Source organism: Geotrypetes seraphini, chromosome 1 (assembly GCF_902459505.1).
Source record: "Geotrypetes seraphini chromosome 1, aGeoSer1.1, whole genome shotgun sequence".
Taxonomy (NCBI): domain Eukaryota; kingdom Metazoa; phylum Chordata; class Amphibia; order Gymnophiona; family Dermophiidae; genus Geotrypetes; species Geotrypetes seraphini.
In genome coordinates this window covers 304,403,732-304,416,476 of record NC_047084.1, presented here as the reverse complement: position 1 = coordinate 304,416,476, position 12,745 = coordinate 304,403,732, and the positions used below count along the sequence as shown (strand labels likewise).

Below are 12,745 nucleotides of genomic sequence, written 5' to 3'. Positions count from 1 at the left end.
ATTGCCCTGGGCATAGTCTTGGTAAGGGTGCCAGCACCTCTCTTCCCTTCCCCCGTGTCAGGCTCTTTCCTCCCTCTTCACCAGCGCAAGTAACTTCTCTGGCCTGCTACTCACCCCTGGCTGGCTCCTCTCTGAAATCACTTCTGGGTCATGGGGGCAGGAAGTGACATCAGAAGGAAATCCAACGCAAGCACGAGCAGCGGGCCTGTAAAGCTGCTTACGGTAGCAAATTTTTAAAGAGTTATGGGAGGAGAAGGAAGAGTATGAGTGTGGTGTGGGGGGCATGGAAGGAGCGGGAGTGGGGCAGAAAGGAGGTTGCGTGGGGTACTCTACTACCCTAAGCGCCTCCTACCCTTGCTATGCCACTGAACAGCTGATCTATTTTTGGCCGTTATAAACTTAATTGGCCAGTGCTGAATATCGACTTAGCCGGCTAAGTTTATAGCAGCCCAAAATAAACCAGATATTCCGTGCTGGTCATTGGAACCACCCGGGAATGAATATCCAGGCACAGTGCTGACCGTGGGAGTGATTCTAGCTAACTCCCATGGTCTGAATATTGGCCCCTATGACTCTTTGTTGGTTGGGAAGGTAAATAGAGTGGCATTTTAGAAAGAATGTCCAAATCAGAATTGAGATGTCCAACTGGGGCATCTCAGGTTCTCTTCTCCTCATATATTAGAACAGGATCTGCTTAGTAGAGCCTGTTTTAAAATGCATGAATAAATGGGCATGTACAGTATGTGCTGGTTATGTGCCACAGAAGCATCAATTTTAGAATCAACGAACATTAAAAATATGAACGGGGCTAAAATATAAACATTTACCCACTAACACTCTGCAATGAAATTGTCACTTGAATGTGTCCGAGACGTGCACTATAAAAAAACTTGGATGTCGGCCCAAAATTGTGGCGTGCACTGAATGGGCCATTAAGTTTATGTTCCAATTTTGGATCATTCAAAAAAACTACTGAAAACTTACCTATTCGTTAAAGCCTTCTATTGATAAGAACCACTGCTTTGATGTATTCATCTCCTAGAACTTTTTTTATAGACTGTTATTGGGTTTGTATTTTAGTATTGTTTTTATTTGAATATGTATTCTTATGTTATGTGTCATTTATGTATGTTCAACTTGTAATCCGCCTAGTTGATAGGTGGAATAGAAATTTTTTAAATAAATAAATAAATTTATGTTCTGAAATGCCACATAAACTTTGATATTCACCCTGGACTTGGCCATCCGGGAATGGCTTCCAGACGGCTAAGTCCCATTTGGCAGCCTATCTTCTTAGACACAATTCTATATAATATAGACGCCTATGGTGCCTAACTCCAAAGTATGCGTGTTTAGGGGTAAAAAAGGACCTAGGCGCCATTAGGCATGATTCTTTAAAGGATTTAGGGACCTATAATGCATGCTTTTAAAACCCTGGCCTACATTATAGGTGCCTAAATTTTAGTTAGGCACGATTCTATAATGGACACCTTAGTGTGATTGACGTGAATTAGGTGTCTAACTTTAGGCGCCTATCTTTTTAGGCACCCAATTACGGAATCTGTACCTTTATGCCCAGTGTTGTCTGCAGTTATTTTTATTAAAAAGGAGGTGGTGCATAGGGAAATAAACCACTTTTTCAAACATGCAGGCCTTCAGACTTCCCCAGCTCCAGCTGTCCCAAGGTGATTCCATTAATGAGTCATAGGTAAGTGCAGAAATAATCAGAGTGCTTCACTGTGCCTGCTGTGTAGGCGAGCTCTTCTGAATTTTTCCCAGGGATTAAAAAAAAAAAGATAGCTTAGTCCATGTAAGCAGGTAGTGATGGCCATGCTGTGCATGAGCTGAAAGACTTTCCATTATAAGAAACTGATGGCAGAATGATAAGAGTTCATCAGGGTAGCCCCACATGAGACATTCAAGCAAGGAGCCAGCCAGAGACATCTGTCAACACCCAGCCTCATCGCTGTAAAACTCTCTGATATGAGAAGGTCTTCGATACAGAACACAATGTTCTTTTCACAGACATTACAGTATTTCCATTGGGAGGGAGATACTGTAACACTGAATAAATGAAGTTCTAAGCAGAATGAAATCCACAATATAAGTCTTCAGGAGGGTGAAATGCCTTCTGAAGGTTATTGATCAAGAAGATAAATATTGATAAATAATGGTGACCAAGTCAGGTTTTATGGTCACCAATGGCTGTCGGGTTGCTGGAATTCTGCCTACTGCATTTTAAGGGATATGAACACATAGAACAGCCTTTCAGGCACTCAGATGGGCTGTTATAAAACGGCCCAGAGATATACAAATTTTCAAAGTAGATACACAGACACATGGGCACCAGATATAAATGTTATCTCATATGAGAAGTCCAAGTAGGCACCGTATTTTAAGCCTTTATAAAATGGGCACCCTGCATTCAGCCCTGAGAGTGAATAAATGCCCATATACAAATTTGCATCTGCTCTGAAAAACTTGTAAATATGCACTCTACATATCTGTATACTTTGGAGGAAAGGCAGGAGAGGTAAGATATGATAGAGACGTTTAAATACATATGTGGCATAAATGCATATGAGTCGAGTCTCTTTCATTTGAAAGGAAGCTCTGGAATGAGAGGGCATAGGATGAAGTTAAGAGGTGATAGGCTCAGGAGTAATCTAAGGAAATACTTTTTTTTGCAGAAGCAGTGGTAGATGTGTGGAATAGTCTCCCGGTAGAGGTGGTGGAGACAGAGACTGTCTGATTTCAAGAAAGCCTGAGATAGTAACATGGGATCACTTAGAGAGAGGAAGAGATAATAGTTAGTGTGGATGGGCAGACGGGATGGGCCATTTGGCCTTTATCTGCCATCATGTTTCTATGTTTCTATATATTTTACAAAATATGTGCAAGCACATTAACGTTGCCTCTGTTCTGCCCAAATAGTCCCCAGGATCACATTAGAAAAATAAGGGGACATTTTTCCAAACCACGCATTCCTGCATGCTAAAGCCCTTTTTACTGCAGGGTAACATGGCCAATTTTTCTATATTAATGGCTATACGCTAATTTTCTCATTAGCGCATGAGCCCCTACCACTGCCTATTTTGAAGGCAGTAAGGGCTCATGCGTTAACCACATGCTAAACAGTTAGGGCACGACAATGTAGCTGTGTAAACCAATTAGTACAGAGCATGTCCACTCCCAGACCCATCTACCATGCTACAAAATAAATTTAATTTTTTGGGGGGGCGTGGGCAGCATACACTTGCGGGATGCCTGAACACACCCAACAGTAAGGCATGGTGCAGTAAGCTCAGTAGAAGGACCCCTAAGTGGGTTATTAGGTTCACCTACATTTTGTGAGATTATGTGGCTGCGCAGTTTTATGTGTGTTCCTTTCCTAAAATGTGGTTTTAGTTTTAGTTTTATGTTTGATACACTTTCTGACGTGGTTAGTTTTGATTGCAGTAGTTTTTAATGTCAACTGTTTGCATAACTTTTATTGCTATGTAATCATGTGTCATTTTATTATGTATGTTTTATTATTACCTGTCTAGAATTGCAGGATATGCGGGCTATAAATGTTTTAATAAATAAATGTAAGGTTTTTTCTGCATGTAAAACATACCTTACACATGTAAAACCCCCACAGCACCTACACATACTGCCTCTTTTATAAAACTGTGCTAGCGGCTGCTGCGCGGAAACGGCCCCGAAGCCCTTTAAATCTCTATGGGCTTCGGGGCCATGGGTGCAGCACAGCCATTAGCACGGCTTTGTAAAAGAGGCTGATAGGCATTCACAAGGATGAAGAATTAGGTGAGAGCAGGATTAGCACTTATAAAGATAATTCTATTGCTGGACATCTGCATTTATGCACAGAACACCAGCATTTTAGTATGGAAGTGTATGCTTACATGTGTAAGTGCTAACAGGGTGCCTAAATACTATTCCTTAAGGGTGTGCATAAGTGTAATAACATGTAAATGCAGTGGAACCATGGGCAAAGCATAGGCATGTCTCCACTTACATATGTAACTTACATTATACTATAAGTTGTGCACATCATTTACACATTTACGTTCCCACAGCACTGTTCCCTCTATGCCAGGGGTGTCAAAGTCCCTCCTCGAGGGCCGCAATCCAGTCGGGCTCTCAGGATTTCCCCAATGAATATGCATGAGATCTATTTGCCTGCACTGCTTTCATTGTATGCTAATAGATCTCATGCATATTCATTGTAGAAATCCTGAAAACCTGACTGGATTGCGGCCCTCAAGGAGGGACTTTGACACCCTTGCTCTATGCTGAGCAGGAATCCTCCAACTGCATTCTTACCAGTGGGGAGTGGTGCTTCAATATTGTGTTTTCAATTGCTAGGAACAGGCAGGTTCCATGGGGTCCTGCAGAGTTTGCCTGTCCCTCATTATTGGAAGTATAGAAACATAGAAACATAGAATATGACGGCAGAAAAGGGCTGATGGCCCAACAAGTCTGCCCACTCGAGAAACCTCCCTCCAACTAGTCTGCCTGTTCAAGGACCCTTCTTCCCTGGAGTATGTGTCGATTGAGCATAACTCATAGAAATTGAGTATGGTAGCAAAACAGCGCTCCCACTGGCAGGATTGTAGGTGGAGGACTCCCGCTCAGCTTAGAGCAGGGGTGTCAAGAACTAGGTGGATCTTAGATATTTTCCAGCAGTTTAGTGTCATTTTATTTACTTATTTAAAACACTTGTAGTCCACATATCAACCATGCAGATAATGATACATACATAATTAAAACAAAACATTATATTGTTTTGCTTTTTTCTTCTTCTTCTCTACCTTTTCTTTTCTCATACATTTGACTCATGTTATCTTATACTGTTGTATTCATTTATGTATGATCTATTTAAATGTCAATAAAATTATTGAACTAAAAAAAACAAACATATACATAATAAAACAGATTACAATAACTTACGCATATGCCTTAAAATAAAAAGCCAAGCAATTACAAGATTACAAAGTAACCAAATTTGAAAAGGCAAGTAAAAAAAAAAATGGGCTTTCAAATTTTTCTTAAATGCCAAAAAATCAGAGGTCAGACAGATAGAATTTGGAACCAAGTTCCATAGTAAAGACCCAGCAACTTAGAAAAGGTGATCAATTTGCAACTTTGGAGACAGAACGAAGAGTGGAAACAGCCAAAAAAAGCTCTGTCTTGTGATCTCAAAGTACGAGAAGGCACATAAGTCTGCAGCAGAGAAGCAATCACCTTGGGCAATAGATTCCGGACAGATTTGAAAACCAAGGTTAGAAGCTTAAATTGTATTCTCCAAACAACCGGCAACCAGTGAAGTTTGGCCAGCACAGGTGTAACTTAGGAATAATGGGGCAATCTCGCTATTACCCTGGCAGCGGTATTTTGAGTCACTTGAAGTCTTCAGCAAGCCACATAAAAGAGAATTACAATAGTCTAGATGTGGTAAGACATAACTGTGCATAACCAGTCTAAAATTCGTAGCTGACAGCAAATCCCGTAATTCTAACACCAACCTTATTTTAAAGAAAACAGTTTTAACTACTGAGGCAGTGTGGCCACGAAATTTCAACTGAATGAATTAGGCAAGTGTTGACCATTACTAGCATAAAAGGAAGTCTTAGGATCTTTTAAAAAATAAGCATGGATTCCCATCCTCACCCCATTACCATAAACTCAAAATCCATCCTCTCCCCCCCCCCCCCATCCTTGCAACAGTACAAAATATCAATTGTACAAAAAGAGGGTTATTGTATTTTATTGAAAAAGATGGAACTAGCATAGGAAGTGGAACACTTTTTATGTTTGGGGGGCCCAAAGCTCTGTCCTAGAATCTGCCCAAGCTCCACTCTAGACCCTATCTTCATAATAACAGCATGGTTTATTTTTATTTAATATACTGCTCTTCCTTAGGAAATAACAGAACAGTTTACAAAATTATATTTAAAATAGAAAGGAACTCCATATCCATAAATAAAAATACGGGTAACAGGAACAACAATAATATCAAAAGCGCAAATACAAAGAGGCAGTATATACACAAGAAAATACACTCTCCATAAATAGGTACATGAATGGCACAGGTATAGCAGAGCAACAAAGAGAAACCAAAGGGAAGCCAGCCCCACCCTTTGTAATAAAAATGATTAAAAAAAATATATATATATATGGGATAGAACATTTTTCATATACACACAATATAATCTTATTAACAATACATAATGGTAACCACAAAATTGAACTACACAAAAAAACACTCTATTTCTCCTCCCCACCCCTGCACAGCATTTCTTCCTCTCTCTCCTCCACCCACCTGTTCAACATGTCTCCCTCTCTTTTTCTCTCTCATTCCCTCCCTTGCTGCATCTCTCCTAGTTCCTTTACTGCCACATCCAACATTTCTCCCTCTCTCATGCACTGGACCATGTACAGTATCTTTCACCCCTGCCCACCAGCCCCATGCCCACCAGCCCCAGCCCAACAGAGGCTGTTGTGGACAAGAAAACACTAAATGGATTCAAAGAAGGTTTGGATAGATTCCTAGAAGAAAAAGGGATTGGGGGGTACAGATAGGTATAGACCATTGCTCAGGCAATGGGCCTGATGGGCCGCCGCGGGAGCGGACCGCTGAGCAGGATGGACCTATGGTCTGCCTCAGCGGAGGCAACTTCTTATGTTCTTATTTCTCCTATCACCTCTCTTCAGCACCATGCCATATCTCTCCCTTCATTCCCTCCACCACCAAGTCCAGGATTCCTTCCTATTGTATCCCTTTCCATCTGTCCCACTGTTCCCTCTTTACCACCACCTCCAACATTTCTCCCTCTCATCTCTCTTTTCCCCATGAATCTCTACCTCACTCCTCTCCTATCACAATGTCCAATTCTTTCCCTCCCTATGCCCAACAATCTTTCTTTCTTTCTTTCTTTCCTCATGTGCACTCTTTCCCTCTCACTCCCAAGCCCAACAATTCTCTCTTTCTTTTCTCTCCCCCACCTCAGTATCTCTTTCCCTCCATTCTTCCATCCTATGTTCCAATTTCATGCCCTTTCCTCCCTCCCTTCTGTGTTCCAATGTACTCCTCCCTCCATTCTATGTCCAAAATGTGTGCTCCCTTCCTCCTTCCTTCCATCCTTTGGCCCAAGTTCACGCTCACTTCTTTCCTTCCATGTCCTAACATGTCTCTTTCCCTCCCCCTCCCTCCCATGTCCCAACATGCACCACTCTCTCCCTTCCTTCTGTGTCCCAAGTTCATACCCTCTCTCATGGGTGTGTACTAGTTTTGGCTGGCTCTACGACAAACTTTTAGGCTTCCTCCTCCTTCCTTCCTCATACTGCCTGTGGCTGACCCGGAAGCTTTCCCTCTGATGTCAGAGGGAAGTTCCTTCTGATGGCAGAGGGAAGGCTGCTGGGTCAGCTGCAGGCAGCATATATAAACTGCTTCCTGCAGCTTTCTGAAGCAGTGCAGCCAGAAGGAAGGAGGGGGAGGCATACGCAGATTCCATTCCTATGCCAATTTTTTTTTTGGGGGGGGGCCTTGGCCCCTATGGGCCCCTCGCTATGACGCCTATGAAAACTAGTGTGGTAGAGTTTGAGTTAGTAGGGATAGGGTGGGGATGGGGTCAAAACTTGTGGGGACAGGATAGGGTTGGGGACAAACTTTATCCCTAAAGCAAGGATGGTGAAGACGGAAAGTGAGGTAATATACAATCTTGTAACAAAATGGATCCTCACTCTGTAGGGAAATTCTTTCTAGAGCTGAAACTCTTCTTTATCATGAATCCAGAAATCCAGACAGGACACACAGTGATTCTTAATCTTTATCTTTACATGAACCCTTGAATTTTGTACTTGATGTTTTTCTCGTATGGTCCCATTTTGTATTTTCTCGTATGCATTGATCCTTTAATAAAAATATTAAAAAAAAAAAAAAGAAATTGCTTGCCCCAGCATTATGGCCCGACGGGACCCGTTTCGCCTCACAGGAGGCTTTCTCAAGGGTTCCAGGAGGAGCACTCCATTAGCGTTCTCTCACTCACAAGGCAGACACAGCTGCTCCTGCCTTGTGAGTGAGAGAACGCTAATGGAGTGCTCCCCCTGGAACCCTTGAGAAAGCCTCCTGTGAGGCGAAACGGGTCCCGTCGGGCCATAATGCTGGGGCAAGCAATTTCTAAGAATAATAAAGATAAAGATTAAGAATCACTGTGTGTCCTGTCTGGATTTCTGGATTCACGATAAAGAAGAGTTTCAGCTCTAGAAAGAATTTCCCTACAGAGTGAGGATCCATTTTGTTGCAAGACAAACTTTATCCCCCATGTCATTCTCTAATGTAGAGGGCTTCACAAAGGAGAGCCTGCCTCTAAACTGAATTTAGAAGCAAGGTTGAAGGTCTGCCATGATCCTGTTTGTTTTCCCTTTGGTAAACAATCTAGTTAGCAAATCCTGCTGATTGCTGCACAACTCTGTCCTGGAAGGAAATATGCATACAAAATTATAATCCTGCCTTCATCCCTCTTTTTTTTCAACCTGTATAATATATTGTTATGAGTTTGTATCTAGTGGAAATTGCTCTAGGCAAGGCACATATGCACTGATGTTTTTAATTAGCTGGTTATAGAGAATGTCTATGAGTAATTATCCACAGGGCTTATTTACATTGTGGATATTGTTGAGCCTGTAGTAGATAAGATTTATATCCCATCTGTTTCTACAACTGGTCCCATAAAAGGTATCACAACCTAAAACAAATCTAATTTTCTCCAAGCCCAGGAAATTGGCTGTAATTGTACACTTACACAAAAGAGAAGGGTAAAAATATCTCCCCAGACTGTGTTGTATATATGGATACATCTTTGAGTTCCAGTTCGTGTACTCTGTCCACAGAAAATACTCTGCACGTGAGATGCAAAGCTTGCGATGTAGTTTTCATGTAGCTGTTGTCAGTGCATTAATGGACCAGTCATTCTCTAATGAGGCCGACTACATGGAGCAATAGGATACAGGAAGAATACATCCTGAATTTTGTTTCTACTAAGCACTGACCACATTACAAAATAGTATCGTGAATTGCATTGGTTGCCCATGGAGGCACAAATTTTCTTTAAATTGGGATGTCTTTGTTATAAGGTACTAATGGGTCTGGTTCCTTCTTACTTGATAGATTTGTTTTGTTTCTCATCTGTGCATTATTCACATAGTACTAAAGCTTTCTTTGTCTTTCCGCCATTTAAGGGCTGTAGGTACAAAAGATACTATGATCAAACTCTCTCTTTTCAGATTGCTTTATGGGACAAAGATTTTAAATGGCTTTTATCGACATCTATTTTTTATCTTCATTATAGAAAACAGTGAGAGATTAGAGAAACTAGGCCTCTTCTCCCTTGAAAAGAGGAGACTGAGAGGGGCCATGATCAAAACATTCAAGAAACTGAAGGGGATAGACTTAGTAGATAAGGACAGGTTGTTCACCCTCTCCAAGGTAGGGAGAACGAGAGGGCACTCTCTAAAGTTAAAAGGGAACAGATTCCGTACAAACATAAGGAAGTTCTTCTTCACCCAGAGAGTGGTAGAAAACTGGAACGCTCTTCCGGAGGCTGTTCTAAGGGAAAACACCCTCCATGGGTTCAAGGCAAAGTTAGACAAGTTCCTGCTGAACTGGAACATACGCAGGTAGGGCTGGTCTCAGTTAGGGCAATGGTCTTTGACCTAGGGGCCACCACGGGAGCGGACTGCTGGGCACGATGGACCACTGGTCTGACCCGCAGTGCCAATTCTTATGTTCTTAACACAAGACTTTTTTGTTCTCAAAGTTTTTCAACTCTTAATATTTAACGCACCTATCGTTCTGAATCATTAGCTAGTCTTTAGTAAACCATAATGAGTAAAGGTAACTGCGATCTAGAACTAAATTCTTATGTTATGTTATGTAAGCGAGTGTATGAAAAGGCATGTGGGCAGCAGTACAAACCAGAAGTCATAGAGCTGCTGTACAAATAAAACTTAAAATGCAGCTTGCTTTTGACTTTTAGCACAAAAGAGATTTAATAAACGGAATGAAGAGCTTGGATCCCAATGTTACTTAGGGCTAGGTCATGACACAAACTCTTTTTTTTTTTTTTTGTAAATCTTTATTAAATTTCCAAACTACCATAGCGCAAACAAACAATTTCAATATACATAAGTTTACACGAAATGCACATTAACTTACAGACATTAATGTACAACCATTTCCTCCCACCAACAGAAAGTCATTTATAAAGAAAATCCGGCATTCTGGTTTTCCACTTGCTGCGCGAGTCGCAAATGCACTATTTATACACAGGCTGCATTTATACACACTATTTCTGAGATAATTGAGTTTTCTTTTTGGTTTGCTGGATTGCAGTATCAGTTCCAAGGGGGTGAGAAATCTGTCATTAACTGCCAGGAAACCTGCGGTTCCTCCATCACAGCTGTTGCCTAATTACTGCCAGCCTCGGAGGCCTGGGGCACAGCTGCCTGCCCGCTCACCCACCCCAGCACCAAGGAGAGCACAGCCACTGTTTCTGTTTCCTTTCTCTCTTACAGTGAAGTATGGCTGCTAGAAACTATCAATTAGACTTTCTAATCGTGGCAAAAAAAAAAATGTTTCTGCCATAAACCATTCATTATGACTTCTACTAGTAATCGGCTCCTTCAGGTTCAGTCATTATTCTAATAAACAATGAATCATTAGTCCTCTTCCCCTCTTTTGTAGCCTCTCAAGGGAAGAGGTGTCCAACAAGCAGGGATCCACGGTACGGCTGTCACATAAATAATTCAAGAGCCCAGTGAGCCATGGTATTAGTCCAGCTGCATCACGCTCCCTCTCTGCTGGCTCTACTGCTTTCCATGGTGCTGGAATCACCTTGCGAAGCCTCTTAAAGTGTATGTACAAATACCATTTGCATGCAAGTACAGAGATAATTGGGTCTTACACGCCTATCTGCTATTCTATAGACCAATTTCTTGCAAATTTTGTCAAGCCAATTCACACTAAACGTAGTGGTTGCAGCTCGAGGCATCTAGAAGTGCATGGATGTCGACATGATGTCTCATGCATGCTTGACATCATCACTTCGACATCCGTTCATGCATACAGGCCCCCCCCCGCAGATGGACCCTGAGCTACCAGTGGGGGGTGCCGGAAGGGAAGATACACGGAGAGGAGAGGCACCGGCTGATTTCCTACAGAATGTGCCTTTCGCCGTCCTGTAGGCAGTCAGCCAGTGCTGGTGCCTCTCCTCCTCCCCAGCATCTTGCAGCACACCTGAAATCTCAGGAGACACACTAGTGTATCGTGGCATGCAGTTTGCGATACACTACTATAGACTGTTGCATAAATGCAAGGAGGCCATAGATAGGGGTATGGGCATTTTTTCAAATTACACATGTCACTTATTGCAAATTAAGGAACATTTACGCGAGCAGAACTGTGTCTAACTTTTGGCCCATCAATATCGACCTATGTTAATATTCTATGACAGCATCTTAGCACACAGGATTGGAGCGGCCTAATGGTTAGCGCAGCAGCCTGCAGGTCAAGCAGAGCCAAGTTCAATTCCCACTGCAGCTCCTTGTGACTTTTGGCAACTCACTTAACCTTGCACTCCCATATAATATGTAAACCGTACTGTAACCACAGAAAAGTAGTACAGTGATACCTTGGAATCCAAACTTAATCCGTTCCAGAACCCTGTTCGAGTTCCAAAGCATTCGAGTTCCAAGACAATTTTTCCCATTGAAAATAATAGAAACTGGATTAATCCGTTCCTGGGTCCCACAAACTCAAATTTTAACAGGAAATACACTGGATTTTAAGGTAAAATCTTACCAAATATTCCAAAGCAGCATTCAGATTCTGGGGCACAAACACACACATACAATGTGCAGGGTGTTCGGATTCCAAGACAAAATTTACTACAAAAAAAAGTTTGGATTCCAAGTCGTTTGAGTTCTGGGGCGTTCGGATTCTGAGATACCACTGGACATCAAATCCTATCTCATTTCCCTGTACATCATAGAATTGGTGCCCAGAGCTTGGCACTGGCACACCTACTTCAAGGTGCCAGTAACAGAAATGCTTCCTTCATGTTAATGAGGCTTTAGGTAGAACCAAATATTTCTGGACTTGCTTGTGCTTTAATGTATTAATTACAGAAATAAACTTCTTCTTTTTTTAACCCCCCCTAAAGGGCTTTTACTAAGCTGTATTCAGCAGCAACCACTATGGGGTTTCCTGTGTGGCAGGCAGTAGCACAGACTCATTCTACTGTCTCCTATGTTTGGTTTTGGTTTTTTTTAAAGGCAGCCATTAACATAAAATCCCCATGTTAGTTGGTGAAGGCTGGAGAGGGTGAGATCTGAACATGGCATGGGCAGGTGGAAGAGTGGCAAGCTGTGAGACAACACCTAGGTCATTAGCCTGCACAAGCTATCAGGATTACTGATTAGTGCAGCTGAACTTACTGCCACCTCGAGAGGAGGCAGTATGTGAAACTGTGCTAATGGTAGGGTTACAAGACGTCCGGGAAAACCCGGACATGTCCTCTTTTTAGAGGACCATCTGGGTGCCCGGAGGGATTTCCAAAACCCGGCAGTTTATCTGGGTTTTGGAAGTCCCTGACCTCTGGGCCGCATCTGGAGGGGGTCTGTGCATGCACGGACGTCAACACGATGCCGTCATATGCAGGCAGCCAAAATATATTTAGTA

General features: G+C 42.2%; 2 protein-coding genes across 4 annotated transcripts in view; one reads left to right on the top strand and one right to left on the bottom strand.

Annotated features, from left to right (window-relative positions):
- LOC117365127 (dedicator of cytokinesis protein 2-like) overlaps positions 1-12,745 on the bottom strand; it is a 1,549,644-nt gene that overhangs the window by 730,420 nt on the left and 806,479 nt on the right. The window lies entirely within an intron of this gene.
- Positions 1-12,745, top strand: part of LOC117365135 — a 405,951-nt gene that overhangs the window by 160,024 nt on the left and 233,182 nt on the right. The window lies entirely within an intron of this gene.